The sequence below is a fragment of the Lycorma delicatula genome, chromosome 4 (genome assembly GCF_047948215.1).
Source record: "Lycorma delicatula isolate Av1 chromosome 4, ASM4794821v1, whole genome shotgun sequence".
Lineage (NCBI taxonomy): Eukaryota > Metazoa > Arthropoda > Insecta > Hemiptera > Fulgoridae > Lycorma > Lycorma delicatula.
This window is the reverse complement of record NC_134458.1, coordinates 20,524,938-20,544,185: the sequence shown is the minus strand read 5'-3', so window position 1 is coordinate 20,544,185 and position 19,248 is coordinate 20,524,938. Positions and strand designations below refer to the sequence as shown.

Sequence of the window (19,248 nt, the reverse complement as noted above, 5' to 3'; positions counted from 1 at the left end):
CATATATTTTACTTAAAAATGATAAAAAATAGATTTTTTCCAATTTATCGCAATTCATTCTTTCAAAACGTAATAGCAGACAAAAGTAACTCTTATATTTCGTTTGTTTTTAGGTAAATGGCAATTTCGTAAACAATACCATAACATAAATGACATTCATCTTTTTTTGAAGACTTACATGTCTTCAAAAAAAGATGAATGTCCCTTCTAATGCTTTTTTACAATCAATTCTTTCAACAAGACGCTTGTTAATGTTTAGTCGTAACTCAATAAACCAGTCTATATTTGGAAAGGCAGTTTCAATAATACTTATAATTTCATCTGTATTTTCTATTTTAATAAATTTTCCCTTTCTACAGCTACAAATATCGTATAACGTGACGTATTCATTTCCAATAAACTCCTTCATATTATAAAATTCAAAAATTATATTTAAAATAAACAGTTCGATTACACCATTGCAAGGTAAAAATTCATTCATTATAATTTCGATACTTTTTAGTGTAAGAAACTTTGTTATATAAAATAAAAAAGCAAAATCATTATGTTTTAATAATACAAGTGATTTGAGTTCATTCTTGCCCAAAAAGATTGAAGGATTGTTAATGCAATGTCTCTATTTCATCTAGCTTTTTGTCCTTGATTCAAGCTGCTTTAAAATTCTTTCCATACTGAACTACAAAAGAGAATTCCATATCAAATAATAATTTGAAAAGTTAAAACAAAAATACAAAATATTTACATTTAAAAATAATAATTTATTTTTAATCAGTGTATTCATATATTGCATTTAATGGAATATCTTTAAATAGTTCAAAACCATTTTTGTAATAATATGTTTTTAAGTTACATTGAAATGCATTTTCTATTAAAATAAATTTATTAATTTCATTTACATATTGAAGCATTGCAAATTTAGTTCTAATAGTATTGTCTTCTGTGTTCGCAGTTCGCCTTACACCAATCATTTTTTTTTATTAACCGCTAAGAAAGAAAAATTACAAACTTAATTTAAATATATACACATAATAAAATATAACCATCAACATAAAAAAATGTTTTCTTTCGAAATGTTTTGAAGAAATGAACGGAAATTGACTTAAATAATCGATCATTTCTTCACAAGTCATTCAATCGCGACATTTTTTAGTTACTTCTTGCATATTGACCACAACCATCTGTATTTTTAAATGTATGGTTGTGAATGCGGCGCTTAAAACATCAAGCAACCCTACTAATACTTTTGAAACATTTTTTCTTTTTTTACTTTTTCTTTACATCTATTTAAGATTCGTCCCACATTTCTATTGAAATAAGACCATACGTCCAAAATATTTGAATCACCTCTTTTAGATTTAGTTCATTACTATTGTTATAGTTGTTACTATTATCATTTATCGAATTCTGCGGTGGCGCTAACATATTTATTTCCGCTTCGGTTAATCTCGATGATGGGCCGGCTTGAACATCATCATCAAATAAAATTATATCGCCAATTGAGGGATCCATTCCGAAAAGATATTTAATAACATTTTAACAGTGACCATATTTGTTTAAAACAAGATCTAATCTCATTTCCATTTAATTTATATTCTATCTCCTCAACAATTAAAGTGAAATTCATGATTTTCTTTGACCTATTTAATGTTCTTACATTGCGATGGAAGCACCGCATACAAAATCTTAAAAAATTAAATATTAGCTTTAATTTTACAACAGTTAGCAAGTTATCCATTTTATAAAAAAGTAATCTTTGATTAAACTATTAATATCACTAATACCTTGTAAAATAAAATGTAGAAAATCGTACGAATTTAATAAAACTAATTTCCTTTCTAAACGCTGTAAACCCTTTCTTTCATATATAAAAATATCATCATTAGTAAAGGTTTTACCCGCATACTCTACCAAATGCAAGGAATACAAAGGAAGATCGTCATAAAATTTAGATGATAGGCAAGATGACGCTAAAACCTGTAACTTTGTTAAATCAGATGGTTTGTTTTCAGATCTACAGGCATTGAAATAAGAATTTAAATAACGATCGAAATATTGAACAGCATTTAAAAAAACAGTAGGTGATCGATCTTCAAACAACACCTCTCTCATCCATATGATATTCAATTCACGCATATAACGTGTAATAGGCATGTCCATATACGGCATACAATACTGATTTGCTTCCTGTTTTAACATTAATTTTAAATTAGTCTGCTAAAATATCACCATCATAAACCGCCACCGCAGAATTAAACATTATTATTAGAAAATATATATATATAAATACAATATTTTTTATTTTATTTTGAAAGCTGTGAAAAATAAATCTTTCATTAATATTGTTATTGTTAGTAAAATATAATTAATAAATGTACCTGAACGTATTATCTTTTTTATATATTTTTTAAATAAAAAATTATATTTGTATTTCTTTAAAAATCCTTTATAGATTTCTGAAAAAAGAAACAACAATAATGTTAAACAAACAAAAATGTATAAAAATACTTTTTATAAAATCATTGCAAATTTTTTAAACGTAAATAGAAATAAAATAATTACCTTTTTTGTAAAGAAAATAAATATTAAATATACAATACAAATCTTGCCTTACATATTTTCTTTATGAATTTAGTAATAAATATTTATTTTACAAAAAGTGAAATTAATATATATATTTTTTTTTACTAAAATATTAATTTATTTAACTTTTGATTTACAAGAAAATAAATTTGTAAATTTCATGAAAAAATTAAAACCTTTCCAACATAAATATACAAGATAAAACCAAAATTAGTGTCATTCCTTTTTTATTTAAATATATTAGACGAATCTTGCTTACGTAGTTTTTCTGTATAACAATGAAAATTTAATGTTAATATGTTTGAAATTTTTTTTGTTTTAAAAATATTAGTAAGTTCCATGAAAAAAAAATTGAAAATTCGTGAAGTTAAATTTTAATTGAATTTCGAATCATACATTTAAAAAAACATAAAAAAATATTTTTCGTACCTTAAATACATAAAAACAAAGCAATGGCTGTTGTAATCAATTTTTTATTTTAAGAAACAAATCGTGTAGAAATAAAATCTGAAACAAAAAATAACACATAAAATTCGTATCATTCTTTTTAAAAGGTATTTTTTTGTTTATATTTAAAGAAAAATTTATTTATGATCGAAAAGTAAAATAAATTGTTAAAAGAAAAAAAAGCTAAATTTAAATGTGACTTTTTTCTTTTAAAAAAGAATACTACTTATAAGACACAAATCTACATTTTAAAAAAATCATGTCATATATTTTATCTTTTTATTTTAAGATATTATATTAATTTAAAAATATTTTATTACATAAAAGTATAAATATTAAACCAACAAAACAAAAAATATTTAACAATAAATATTCATTATATTATTTAAAATTTTAATTATATATGTAACAGAAATACTCACCAAATTATGATTGATGATGAAATAAAAATGGAACATTGTATCATTTAAATAAATAATAACTTTTTTAAATGTTCCGCGTTCCCTGATGATGACTAACATTTGTAAATTCCTCCATAACCCCAACATTTAAATATTTTATTTTTTTATTTATGCGCAAAAAAAATAATAATAAGCATAACAAACACGCGGAAGATCGATCAGGCCCGGCGCCGCGGTGACGTAGCGCTTCGAATTTTTAAAATCCCCCACCCGTTACGGAGTTATTCAAGTTTTTGTAAATATTACCCCCCAAAAAGGGGCGGGGGCCACCGCACCCAAACAAACACGTAAGATCGATCTGGCTCGACGCCACGATTACATAACACTTTGAATTTTCAAAATACCCCCACCCATTTCCGAGATATCACATTTCTTGGAAACGAACGTCTTAAGAAAACTTTCTTAATCTTCAAATAATTTTCTTCAGGTAACGTCTTAAGTCGTTCAGTTAGTGTCTTAAGAATTTACCTGAACGTCTTGAAACACACCTGAAGACGTTTGTCCCAGATCTCCCATTTTATAACTACTAACATTGGCAAAATAGACGGAGCATACAGGAAAGTTTTGTGGTACATAAATTAAAATCTAATAATGTGTTAAACAACCATGGTACACCGATTTTTGTTACGAAAGGAAAGGTCGATAAGCAGGTGGAATATATTGAACAGTTATACAGAAGAAATGAATTAGAAAATGGTGTTACAGAGGACGAAGAGGATGAAAGAGGAGAAATAATAATGAGATCTGAATTTAAGAGAGCATTAAAAGATTTAAATGGCAGAAAGGCTCCTGGAGTAGGCAGAATACCTGCAGAATTACTGCGCAGGGCAGGTGAGGAAACGATAGATAGATTATACGAACTGGTGCGTAATATTTACGAAAAAGGGGAAGTTCCGTCAACTTCAAAAAGTGTTACAGTCATGATACCAAAGAAAGCAGGAACAGATAAATGTGAAGAATACAGAACAATTAGCTTAACTAGTCATGCATCAAAAATCTTAACTAGAATTCTGTACAGAAGAATTTAGAGGAGTGGAAGAAGTGTTACGAGAAGACCAGTTTGGTTTCAGGAAAAGTATAGGGACAAGGGAAGCAATTTTAGCGCTCAGACTAATAGTAGAAGGAAGATTAAAGAAGAACAAACGAACATACTTGGCATTTATAGACCTAGAAAAGGCATTCGATAACGTAGACTGGAATAAAATGTTCAGCATTTAAAAAAAATTATGGTTTAAATACAGAGATAGAAGAATTGCTAACATTTACAGGAACCAAACAGCAACAATTATAATTGAAGATCATAAGAAAGAAGCCGTAATAAAAAAAGGGAGTCCGACAAGGATGTTCCTATCCCCGTTACCTTTTAATCTTTACATAGAACTAACAGTTAATGGTGTTGAAGAACAATTTAGATCCGGAGTAACAGTACAAGGTGAAAAGATAAAGATGCTACGATTTCCTGATAATACAGTAATTCTAGCTGAGAGTAAAAAACACCTATAAGAAACAACGAACAGCATGGATGAAGTCCTACGCAAGAACTACTGCATGAAAATTAACAAGAACAAAACGAAAGTAATGAAATGTAGTAAAAATAATGAAGAAGGATCACTGATTGTAAAAGTAGGAAGAGAAAATATTACGGAGGTAGAAGAATTTTGTTATTTAGGAAGTAGAATTACTAAAGATGGACGAAGCAGGAGCGATATAAATTGCTGAATAGTACAGGCGAAACGAGCCTTCAGTCAGAAATATAATTTGTTTACATAAAGAATTAATTTAAAAGTCAGGAAAAGATTTTTGAAAGTATATGTTTGAAGTGTAGCTTTATATGGAAGTGAAACTTAGACGATCGGAATACCTGAGAAGAAAAGATTAGAAGCTTTTAAAATGTGGTGCTGTAGGAGTATGTTAAAAATCAGATGGGTGAATAAAGTGACAAATGAAGAGGTGTTGCGGCAAACTGATGAAGAAAGAAGCATTTGGAAAAATATAGTTATAAGAAGAGAGACTTATAGGCCACATATTAAGGCATCCTGGAATAGTCGCTTTAATATTGGAGGGTCAGGTAGAAGGGAAAAATTGTGTAAGCAGACAACGTTTGGAATATGTAAAACAAATTGTTAGGGATGTAGGAGGTATACCGAAATGAAGGGAATCTTGGAGATGTGCATAAAACCAGTCAAATGACTGAAGACAGAAAAAAATATTCATTATAACAAACAACAATTTAAGTTCATCATATACAGTTACATAGTTTGTTTTTTATGCAAAATAAACCTTATAGATTCTAAATCGCTTGACAGCACATCATCGCCTAGGCCGTCGTGACAAAACGTAATAATCCATTTATACATTAGCAGACAAAAATAAAACAATATATAAACTTCAATTAAAACATACAAGTGCGTGTAAAAGCAGTTAAATTTTGAAAAAAATTACAGCGAAAAACTAAAAAGAGATTTTTAACTCTACACCGGGATAACTTCAGCTTTGTTATGTAAAACCGCAAAATAAATGATACGATGAAGATAACCAATACCTCATTAACAGAACTCGTACGTAAGTAAAATTAATATGAACATTATCAGCACGTAATCGGTACGATGATTTTATTGTAACTAATTTGATAAAATATTAAAGATACGTACACTATAAGAGCATAACTGTACTAGCGATTATTATCATAAAAATACATATGCGATCAAACGAAAACATGCAAGTACATAAATGTAGATCGACGATTAATTCTCAAAACCATCTCCACACTGTAAATAGTCACTCGTTAACCTTAATAAGACAGAAATTAAAAACTTTAACTAAGAAGTAAAGCCGATGTAGAAATTTATCATAAAAATTAAATTCTATAACTAACTTAAGAAAAAATACAATAAATGTTATAAGTACAATAATAAAACAAACATTTAATGTTAAATTATTGTGATTAATATATTCGATTAATTATTATTAAATAGATAAATAGAATTATTAAATACACAAATAATAAATAATTATGCAACACAGGTCCCCAAAAAAATAAAATAATAATAAGTAGAAGTATCTTACATTTGCAGTTCTACTGATCCTATGTAATCTTGTATAGATAAACTTAGTACATTTTTAAGAAAATAAACATTTAGTTGTAGCAGTAAAGAGCACGATTAAAATACTAAGTGACATTAGGACTACACATATTTGCAATCTGTAGAATAAATGCGTACTGAACAAAACACAAATTTCCGTTACTAGTACAATACATAAAAATTTAAACCGTAAACAATAACTAATTGTTTTTCAATTTAAATCGATAAATTTTAAAAAATTAATATTACGACAACGTTAAATAACAGCGCGATAAAATTTATTTTAACATCACGCTTCGCTTAAGAGGAACAACAGAATATACACACATACTCCCACAAAAAAAAAATACAATACACTACCGTCAAAGAATTTGTTATGTATAAGACACACGTAAAGCATCTGATGTGTAGCATCTTTTTCTGAAAGTAATGACGTTTATAATACAGCGGTCGCTGAGATGAACAGAATGAAGGTGTCACTTCCAAACATCACCTACATTTCTGCAGTTTTAGCAAGCTAATATGCAACAGCATAACCGGCTCGGCAAAGAAGGTAGTGGAAAATCACTTTCGCTTTAGTTATTCTTAGCTGGGAGTCTGTAGAGTAGTCACCAAAATATAGCGAGACATTATTTTTCAATCGTTTATAGTTTAGAAAGTTTTTGTGGAACATTTTATTTTTTATCGGGTATATCTGCCGTTATCACTATAGCGTAAATGTGTTCTGTACAAATTGTATTTATTTGTTGTATTAAAACTATTAAATTTTGAACATTTTGATAACAACAGCTTTATTGTCTTTCAATATACAATTTATTTTCGATAAGTCTTATTTTTCTTTCGTTAACAGTTACGTCGCGTATTTGAAGAACATACCCCGCTATCGACAAGAAATAACTGTATAAGCTTAAGCCTGATTTATACAGAGTCGAATAACCGTACAACCAGCCAAAAGGAAAAGTAAAGTAGATAGATGTACGTAAATATTTCCGAAAATATTTTTTGATCGGTTTACATTTTTTCTCCGCATCGTTAGTTACAAACACGGCATCGGTTTACGACTAGAATATGTAGTAAGCTTACTTATATGCACTTTTTGTTACAAGAAACAGAAAATAAGCCTTTGTCGCACTAAGAGTATAGGGAGAAGATATAAACAGGTGTATTAAAAAAAAACAGCATAAGAAAGTAAGGGAGGAAGAAAAATTAATGCAGGATATAAGAAAAAATGAGAAAAGTAAAGGAAGGGGAAATGAAGAGAAAGGGAAATAAAGAAAAAGAGACTAACAGCAAAACGAAAGTTCAAGAGCCTGCTTTCATCTGTAAAGAAAATACACGGTAATAATTTTATTTTTATTTTGCGATCAGACCGCCTTACAACAAGCTGTCAGCTCGATTGCATCTCGACAGTTCATATTCTCAAGTATCAGGCTGATAGTCTTAAGATTATACTAGTAACTGAACTCAGAGACGAAGATACGCTTTGGAGGATTTTAAATCGTGTTAAAGGTCGACTTCCCTTGACCGAAATAAAACAAGTAACACAGAACACCTGAACTTATGTACAAATGTATAGGTAGAGAAGCACCAAATACTATATAATATGTAGAAGATAAATTCATTATAACCTTTATAACAGAAACCTGGTTGCGATGCGATCGGGTAGTTTATCCAGTCCCTTGAATTTACTGCAAATAAACTGCATTAATTAATAATACTTTGTAAAAATGAAAGCTGGATACCAGGACAGAAATTGTTCAATTATACATCACCAGGAGTTCTACCGCAAACATCAGGAAGGGTAGCTTTTCAAAAGACATCCTAGTTCTCATGGCCAGAATGAAAATATACCACCAAAATTGGTAAAGGGAACAGACAAAATTGAAAGCGATAAAGCATGTTCACAGATAAGCACTACCATTCCATTTCAGAGTAGAATCTACTAATTTTTGAATATCAAATTTTTCATAATGATTAAATAATATATGGAGTCAAACAATTCAAAAAAACAAAAAAGTTAATAGATATAAGACAAATTTAATGTATATTACATTATATATAGTTAAATCTAAATAGTAAACTTATGGCAGTAAATCTTTAAGGAAATACACAAAAATAGAGCTAGAGATTACTTTGCATCAAATCAAAGCAGTTTGCTGTTTTCATCCAGAACTGCTGATACAACATCATTTTCCAGTGTAATCTGATAGAACTGCCTCTTTGACTGACATAACACGGTGGGAACAGTCGAGTGAGCTGGCTGAAAACAAGATATCAGCTGTCAGTGCTCCATAAACTACTGATTAAGATAACTAAATTAATGTTACGCAGATGGAACACCGTAGTTAACTGAAAACAAAGTTTTAATGAATCTAACCTTGAACCTTTGAGAAGCTTATTAAATTGCATACCATTAAATATACTGTAATAGTCACTTCAATCAGTCATTCTCATGCTGCTGCAGTTTATGACAAGCGTGTTATAAAATGTAACAAATATTAAATGGCAATAAAAATATAATAACCTTATTCAAATGTAACTCTTCAGTATGTTTACCCAGACCAACAGACTAAACGAAATCAATTTTGACTGCAAGTTTTATTGCGCTTCAAACTATTAAGTAATATTATATTTGTTAAATTAATTATAAATAATGCAATCATACTGATGATACTACGCATCTAGGCATGAACACTTAAGCACTATACTTGACAGTTAATAAGAACAGTTCTAAAAGCATTCTTAACAGTCTGTGTACCTCTGAAAGCAAAGACAGGTGATGACGCATTGCTTAAAAGACAACAAAACAATAACTGTTATCTTTGTTTACGTAATCAAATTTAATTAATGTTATATTATTAGACAACAGTCATATCTGTCATTAAAAATTATCATCATAGGCCTATTAAGTCACTCAAGGGAGATCTCTTAAATTATTTATTGAGCCATAAAATTTCAATAATTTATAAATCATACTATTATAAATATGCCATGTAACTTTTAAATGTCTATAAACAGGAAAACTACTCAAAAGCCACAAATTAAGCAGGCTTTGTTTATACATCACTAATATTCATATGTAAAATTCTATTTTTAATTTATTATTAAAATTAAGACACTAGCAGAACGACGAATGTAAGCCGATTTACTTCAGGTAGCAGATACATACTTTTATTATAAGCAACATTTTTTTCACTTTATTATGGGAATTTTTACAAAATTATATCTGGTTGACAATGAATATCACTACCACTATCAATAATTCTAGTCAGCTATAGTAAAGCTACTGCTGACTTTTCAAATGTTAAATTTTACAAATTTTACCACACCTGCATCATCTGTGATAGAGTACATATACAAATGACTCACAAATATAGTACAAATAATATAATAACAATGAATATATTAAACAACATTTCTACTAAGTCAAAATCAATTTCTTGAAACAAATAATTTTCAGTTAAAAATTTTTAAAAAATATCAGATATTACAGTTCAAAACAATTTCGGGAACACTAAAATATACGAGCAGATATGGCACAGTGAATTTATTAAAATGCAGGCACTCTTGTAGATTACAACCAGCAATATTTAGATTTCTCTACAAATAAGTAACACCAAACAAAACTAGTTAAAAAAACACTTGTTTTTTCATTAATTTACAAATGCTGTATAATATGAGATAAAGCTGGAAGACCACAGCAATTATGGCAGGAATATATAGTATATAGTGCTTATATACTTTGATGCCAATGAGAAGCTTGGAGATTAGACCATTGCTAGGGTTTTCAACTTATAAACTACAGTGGTTTTAAAACAGTTATATTAAATAAAGGTATTTTTTATATTAAAATTTATATTTTAAGACTACTTGTAGTAAAAATCATTTAAGTTTTCATTAACAAAAAAAAAAACATGCGAGACTTTATTTTTTATGAAACAAGAAAAACTAAATATGTAAAAATAAAATTAACACAATATATTGGAACACTTAATTATTTAGTACATTGCCAAATAGACACAGTAAGTTAAATAACCTTAAAAATACTGGTATCACTCCCTAACCTACTGAGCTTACAGGAATGGATAATTCAAGATGCTTCCATCCCAAGAATATCTGATGCAACTTTGTTCAGTAGAAGGGCCATATATACCTGCAACCACTGTTCACATAGTGACTGCATACATAAGTATGACTTACATCCTACATTAACAAGAACAAGATGCATTATTATTACCTATTCACAAATAGTTATCAGGAGACAAAACCGAGGAATTATTATAGTTAAAAATTAAGTGGACATCTAGGCCTTTGATCTGTCACGATAGAATGGTTCCAAACAAATAGGCAAATCTCTGCACTACCTTAAACCGCCCTCAATACCTTTCAAATATATCAGGTAAAATATGCACCAAAATTACCATAAACAAAACCACCACAATGCACCACCAAAATGCATAAAATAAACCTTAATATTTGAAAATCTAATAATACTTCTTAATTAGGCTATTAAAAAAAAAACAGCCGATTCAACTTTCATATTCACATACTTAAAAATTAAACTGACTAGTTAAAACTAATTTGTTTCATAATAATTTATATTCCAAAGATTCTTATAAACACCATCAAATCAGAAAACACAAACGTTTTACATTATCTAATCACTAACTAAAACTAGTTATATTTATCTTCTTTTTTTTTAAGTAAAAAAATGATAGTTCACTGAATGCAAAATCATTATAAAAAATTCATTTCAATAAGTTAATTTTCTACTAACATTACAAAACAACAAACTCTTACAAGCATAGGTTGTAACTCTTATAAATAAAAACCTTATAACCATGGGATGAAGAAAAAATCATTCAGTATTTAATAAATTTTGTAAATATTTCAACTTATTCAATTTTTTGCCTTCTTAAATTAAATAAAAGCTGTTCTAACAACTATTATAATGTTCTACTGATAAAAAGTTTGCTGTAAAAACAACAATCTACACATTCCTAGTGTCCTTCATAAAAGATATATGACAATATTGATTTTATTACCTGCATGCGTGTAAAATAAATTATCATAAATCTCAAAAAAATTTGTCAATATCTCATTTCGGTTATAAAAAAACTTACCTGAAGATACATACCAGAAAATAAAAAGCTGAAAAAAATTTCAATAGTTTTAAATTCTATTTTAACCTACAAAACCGGTATCATATAAGAAACTAATTTAGGAGATAATACATTGAAATAACTATAAAAAATCGTTATGTAACTTACAATTGAATTACTTGGGATCATTTTGTTTCGTTTAATCCCTCCTTAACCGGCTATCAGTAATGTAAGGTTATGAACATTGATTTTTAAGTAACCATAAATCAAATTCATTAGAAAACACAATAGCAGTATTTAGGACAATCTGGAATAAATAAATATATCAACATCTATTTAGAAAAATAAGCATTTAACAGCATTTGTTCAAAATTTATCACGGCTGAAATAAAAAATAGGCGTTGCCTAACTGCCTCGCTGAACGCGGAAAATTTGATTAATCTAACAACCAAAATCATTCACAAAATTGATAATTTACAGTAAAAATACCTAAAAGTGTATTATAGAAACAAATTTTATAAGAACAATTAATGCTTAGGACGTCTACACATAGCTTCGCCCGGTTTAAAAACGCTCCACAGACAGCACACGATCATCTAATATAATACTGAATTAAGTACTCACACATTCACCCACACTGCAATGTCTTCACACGTGAAAACGAACAAATCATTAAATCACAAAAATAGGAAGTAGTAGAAAGAATTAGTTACGTAAAAGTCATTCATAAATGCATAAATCCACACAACTTCACGTCCACCGGTAGCCATCTTAGCGAACTCGACTGCCCTCAAGCCAGAAAAACAACCTGGAAGTATAATTCCATAGAGTTAAGAAATCCTCATGGACCCATGTAAGCATATTCAAACTCAAGGAATTCTAACCTCTTTGTATTTGCGCTTACCACCCCCTACACACCCATTGGTTTGTCCCACAGGAACGGATCAATTTTTTGTACCTAGAATTTTATGGTTCTGCTGTCCGAATATAGTTTGTTACAATTATAAGCCGTTTTCCAAAAGTTGTTTATTTTTCAATACCGTTTTATTCAATGATACTAGTAGTGCAATTTTTCTAGACTTGTGTGCTATTTTTTATACAGCCAATTAATTTGAGTCAAATCATGCTAAATTGTAATCGTATTTACTGACGTTAGCATTGATCGAAATTCTACAGCGTGTGATAAATGTGTTTGTTAATTTCTAATGACCAAATAAAATAAATAAAGCAGATTGTAGACCACTTCAAAAGGGGCGGAATCATTTAAAAATTTATTAGTCACGCAAATCCGTCAGTTATATCGAGAAAGTGAATAATCATAAAATATTAACACACTTATTGAGTAGGTAGGTCTACAACTATTAATGTTTATCTGTGTATACATACAATACAATTACTGTGTATTTTTAAAATCGTCTTTGTTGACATTTTTTTAAGCATTAAAATGTACTTCGGAAAGAGGTTTGATAATTATAATAATAAATATTCTCATCATGGAGAAACTTTTTAATACAAAAATAAAGAGTATAAGATTACTAATTTTTATAACCTAGAAGTACTTCTTAAACACTTTGTATATTATTTTTAACATTATTTGTATCTTTTAATCATTTTTGAATAATTTTTACAATTTGAAGATGCTTAAGTCAAATTATTCTTTCTACACTGCTAAATAACTTTAATAATTATATATTTATAATAGAAATAATATAGCATAATTATGCTTTAATTAAAGTTATAATTACAGTATACACTAAAATTCCACTTTCCAATGAAATTCTGTGTGCAGAGTTTATAATTTTTTTTTCTTCCTGTTTAGACTCTGGAAATCATTGTCGGGTATTACTTAAGAGGATGAATGAGAATGATATGTATAAATGTAAGTGAAGTGTTGTAGTCTTGTACAGTCTCAGGTCGACCATTTTTGAGATGTTTGTTTAATTGAAACCCAAAGAACACTGGTATCCATAATCTAGTATTCAAATTAATATAGAAGTAACTGCCTTCACTAGGATTTGAACATTCCAACTCTCGACTTCAAAATCAGCTGATTTGCAAAAACGTGTTCACCACTAGACGAACCTGGTGGGTTAGAGTTTATAATTTACCACACACCTCACGGTTCTACAAATGATTAAGGGTTTTCTTTAGCAAAGCCTGAGCTTGTTATCATGTGGCTTTTTGGTACTAGAGGAAAATTGATTAATTGCAGTACATATTTGAAGTGGTCAATACAAAATCATCTATCAATAATGTACTCCTATTATTTTTAATAAAGATACTTCAATTTCTTACAAAGTTGAGCATCTAATGAATTCCTAATGTATTGAGGAGGCCTTAAAGTTCTCCTACACATTCCAATTGATTATTATTTATCCAATTTCACACTCCTATGGGCAGATCATCTTTTCTCAATTCATCCCTTCTCCTACCAACTATGATGTGAACATTTACCTTAGATTATCATCACACCATTTAGAGTGATTTAATCTCTTCACTCCGTTTATAAATGAAATGAAGTAGATGAATTCTCAAACCAATCCCCTACTTGCATGTTTACTTTTATTCAGCAAGACCACAGGACTATTGTATTCATTCGGCAAAGTACAGTTTCTTTAACTGTTTTTACATCTGTATAAAAGAAAGAATTCTGTGTTAATTTAGTTATGCCTCTGAGTGGACCAAACAAATGGTAGTAAGGAGGGGCAAGATCAGGACTATATGAAGGATGAGCCAGTACTTCAAAGTTGGGTTTCTGGAGTATGGGCTGCAGTATGTGGACGGGCATTGTCATGCAACAACACAACACCTTTTGACAGCAGTCCTCAGCATTTGCTTCGAATTGCAGGCTTCAGCTTGGCAGTAAGCATCTCACTGTAATGCGCACTGTTTATTATCGTGCCCCTTTCCTCATAATGTTCCAGTACTGGGCCTTGTGAGTCCCAAAATACCGTAAGCATCAGTTTTCCTGCGGATGGTTGGGTCTTGAATGTTTTTTTTACAGAGCGAATTTGGATGTTTCCATTCCATACTCTGCCATTTACTCTCAAGCTCATAATGATGGATTCATGTTTCGTTACCAGTGATGATTCTGTCTAAGAAGATGTCCTGTTCGTTACCGTAGCAATCTAAATGTTTTTGGCAGATGTCCAAGCGCATTTGTTTGTTTTGGGACCCATCTTGCAGATACATTATGAAACCCAAGTCTGTTGTGGATGATTTTCTAGGCAGAACCGTGACTAATTTACAGACGATGTGCCACTTCATCAATAGTTACTCGTCTGTCTAAGAAAATCATGTCACATGCATGCTCAATGTTTTCCTCATTTGTGGCAGTAAACAGTCATCCAACTCCTTCATTGTGCGTAACACTTGTGCGACCATTTTTTAATTTTTCAATTTATTTGTAGACACTCCGTTGCAGCAACACACTGTTCCTGTACTGTACCGAAAGTCATCAATGGATTTCAGCCCCTGACACACCTTCCGATCACAAAAAATGGATCACTGAATGCTGCTCTTCTTTGGTGCAAACAGAAAGCTGAGCAGCCATGGTTAACGGCAGGGCAGCAATAATAGAACTAACTTAGCAGCATCAAACCAGACATAACAACAATTAAACCACGCAAGTGTCATCTATGAAGCATGACAGTAATACCAACATAAACAAAAATATAACTAAATTGCAGATAATAATTGACTTACCCTCATATATCAGATCTGTAACAAAACCAGGTACTCCTTCATTGTTAATGCATTTGTACCCTGGTTTCAAATGAACAGAAAAGTCAGTTTGAAATCAATTGGATTAATTTATTTAATTTTCCAGTATTCAAAGTTCGTAATTGAAACTTTTTTATATGTGCACGTGCAGACACACACATAGATGTACTACTTGCTATTTTGAGTTTTAAGCTTTAAAACTGAAACTCAAAAATATTTTTAGAGTATTTGATTGAGATAAATTACCCCGTTATTCTTATTTAGCAATTATTAAGATAAAATAATAAAGCATATATTACCTAGCACAGAATAAACTATGTTCTACGATAAAGGTTTGTTTTTAGGTGTCGTGGTTACAGGAGACTTGACATGATTCATGATTCAATACTAAAAATAAATATATCATTCCATGTAAATTTTATTAAGAAAAAGATTAAGATTAAGGTGAAATGATTTCTCATCACCTTCTTCATCAAGTCAAATATACTGCTTCACATAAGCATGTCAAGCCTCCAATGCAGACTATATCATACAACTGACATCTTTCTGTTCACTACATGGACTGGCTGATAATGAACATCATTACTCTCAGAGAAGCAACTCTGAAAGGTGGCACTTGTACTTCAGATATTTTACGTACCTCATAGCCATAAAAAGTCTGGGATAGATAGTAAAACAATCAAACAAATGCGCTTCTTTCTGTTGAGAAACAATGCATTATATACAATGCCTGAACTCAGTATAGGATATATGGTACAGCATAAACTGTTGAACATCTTGTAATTAAAAATAGCTTCTCTTTTTAATATTGTGATAAATTAACAGCTTAAAAATAATGAAGTTTTTTGGGGAAAGTACATGAAAATTCAATAAAATCATATTACAACAGGCAATTCATTCACTTTCTTAATTGTACTGCAATTAAAAAATTATATATTAAAAGCATTTATAAATAATTGTAGTAGTGCAGTATAAATAGTATTGAACATAACACTAAAATAATGCAGTGTAAGAAATAGTTACATAGAATTGTAATATATTTACTTAATATAATAATTTGGAAAAAAATTATTAATATTTATTATAGCAGTTCATTAATGTTTAGTAAAAATGAAGTTTCCATAAAAACTAACCATGTGAAGTAAGAAAAAAGATTACAGAGTATTCATTTTGAACTTGTAGGTAGGTAACAGTGTCAAACATCTGGGAAGTTGTTGGATAGGTTTAAAATATATTAACTCAACTCACCAGTCTGTACAGTTCAAATTTAGTGACAAGAGACTAAACAAAAAAATAAATATATAAAATAAAATCATAGGATTCAAACTCTTACTTATCAATTACTCTTTAATATTAAATATTATTAACAGGATAATAAGGATAATAATTATTCATAATTATTAGTTATTTAAGTAAAATGTAAATTATTTACATTAAATACAACATATTTTGTAATAAATTCAATCGGCATATATATTACGTAAAGTATTCACTTGACACACTCTTTGAATTAAGAATTTAATGTGTTTGACTTATTTTTTAATAACTTTCACTAAACAACCAAGTATAATAAAATCGTAGTCTTTACTCTGTTGCTTTACTGAATGCATCACAGTCTTTCTTATGACTGAGGTACAAGTCAAAGCACCAGTACCTCACACTCAGAGGTACCTATGAGCACCTGAGGTTCAAATGGTGTCAGCCAGTTTCTTTCTTTATGAGTAATGATGTTCATTAAACAGCCAGTCCTAGTGATGAACAGAACAGTGTCGCTTGTAGGCTGAATATTACCTGCAGTTCAGCAAATTTGACATATGCTGATGAAAGTAGCTATATATTTCATTCAGTGAATAAGGTAGCACAAGAAACCACTTCACTCTTCACTTTCCCTAGTAAGCCTGGCACGGGATGCTTGGAATTTTTGAAAATGGCTGTTTCATTCTTACGAGCTATTTAATAAAACTCATGTCAGATTGCCTAGAACAATATGCTACAATAGTAGCATTTGACATAATATAAATTGTGGTGTTATTATAAGTTCAACACGTGACACAAGTAGGAAAGGTTGAGTTTGTGTTTAGGCTTCGCTATTTGGATATTTATTTGATGTAACACTATCATTATATTACAGTTTGTTAGTTGACTGTGTTCACTATGACTTGGTTTATGGTTTTGTACTTGTTTTAGGGCTTCGTGTCCTCAGTGTGCACAATAGGGTGACACCTACCATGATCTTTATGAGTGCTTGAAATACGAGTTAATGCGTACGGAGACCATCCATCAGCTTGATCTTATTGGGTCAGCGTTGGAGCTCCGTGTAAACTGGAGGAGCCAGGACAAATGGGCAATAGTGGAGAGTTTTGTGGTGTACTTAGCAAAGGAAAGGATTGCTGAGGGAATCTAGAGCTCTGCTTGGATTTCTCTTTTATTCTATTTTTGTTGATGTTTTGTTTTATAAATTATGTTTTTGTTGTTCTTGTCCTTGTTTTGTTTCAATGTTCAAGTGTTATTATTGTTCCATGTAATATTTTTGTTTCTTGTTGTGTGTTAAACTCACTTTTACCTTCTACGGGAGGTAGTAGTTCAATTCCTTTGTTAGTTAGGTATTTTCAGTCTTGCTTAAGACTCAGTGAGATGTGTGAGACTGTTTTGATTTCATTAATTAGTAGTACACCAATGGGAATGTCAATGTCAATTATTTACATTAAATACAACATATTTTGAAATAAATTCAATCGGCATATATATTACGTAAAGTATTCACTTGACACACTCTTTGAATTAAGAATTTAATGTGTTTGACTTATTTTTTAATAACTTTCACTAAACAACCAAGTATAATAAAATCGTAGTCTTTACTCTGTTGCTTTACTGAATGCATCACAGTCTTTCTTATGACTGAGGTACAAGTCAAAGCACCAGTACCTCACACTCAGAGGTACCTATGAGCACCTGAGGTTCAAATGGTGTCAGCCAGTTTCTTTCTTTATGAGTAATGATGTTCATTAAACAGCCAGTCCTAGTGATGAACAGAACAGTGTCGCTTGTAGGCTGAATATTACCTGCAGTTCAGCAAATTTGACATATGCTGATGAAAGTAGCTATATATTTCATTCAGTGAATAAGGTAGCACAAGAAACCACTTCACTCTTCACTTTCCCTAGTAAGCCTGGCACGGGATGCTTGGAATTTTTGAAAATGGCTGTTTCATTCTTACGAGCTATTTAATAAAACTCATGTCAGATTGCCTAGAACAATATGCTACAATAGTAGCATTTGACATAATATAAATTGTGGTGTTATTATAAGTTCAACACGTGACACAAGTAGGAAAGGTTGAGTTTGTGTTTAGGCTTCGCTATTTGGATATTTATTTGATGTAACACTATCATTATATTACAGTTTGTTAGTTGACTGTGTTCACTATGACTTGGTTTATGGTTTTGTACTTGTTTTAGGGCTTCGTGTCCTCAGTGTGCACAATAGGGTGACACCTACCATGATCTTTATGAGTGCTTGAAATACGAGTTAATGCGTACGGAGACCATCCATCAGCTTGATCTTATTGGGTCAGCGTTGGAGCTCCGTGTAAACTGGAGGAGCCAGGACAAATGGGCAATAGTGGAGAGTTTTGTGGTGTACTTAGCAAAGGAAAGGATTGCTGAGGGAATCTAGAGCTCTGCTTGGATTTCTCTTTTATTCTATTTTTGTTGATGTTTTGTTTTATAAATTATGTTTTTGTTGTTCTTGTCCTTGTTTTGTTTCAATGTTCAAGTGTTATTATTGTTCCATGTAATATTTTTGTTTCTTGTTGTGTGTTAAACTCACTTTTACCTTCTACGGGAGGTAGTA

At 30.1% G+C, this 19,248-nt stretch overlaps 1 protein-coding gene across 2 annotated transcripts in view; it reads right to left on the bottom strand.

Annotated features, from left to right (window-relative positions):
• The window catches only part of LOC142323177 (putative fatty acyl-CoA reductase CG5065), a 181,560-nt gene extending 169,078 nt beyond the window's left edge, over positions 1 to 12,482 (bottom strand). Inside the window, exons 1-2 of one of the 2 annotated variants that reach the window (XM_075362479.1) lie at positions 12,298 to 12,482; positions 11,842 to 11,980 (exon numbers count right to left, since the gene is read on the bottom strand). The gene's annotated coding sequence lies outside the window, so the exon portion shown is untranslated. The remainder of the gene's footprint in view (positions 1 to 11,841; positions 11,981 to 12,297) is intronic. The other variant, XM_075362478.1, reaches the window with a different exon arrangement.
• Between the last annotated feature and the right edge of the window lie 6,766 nt (positions 12,483 to 19,248).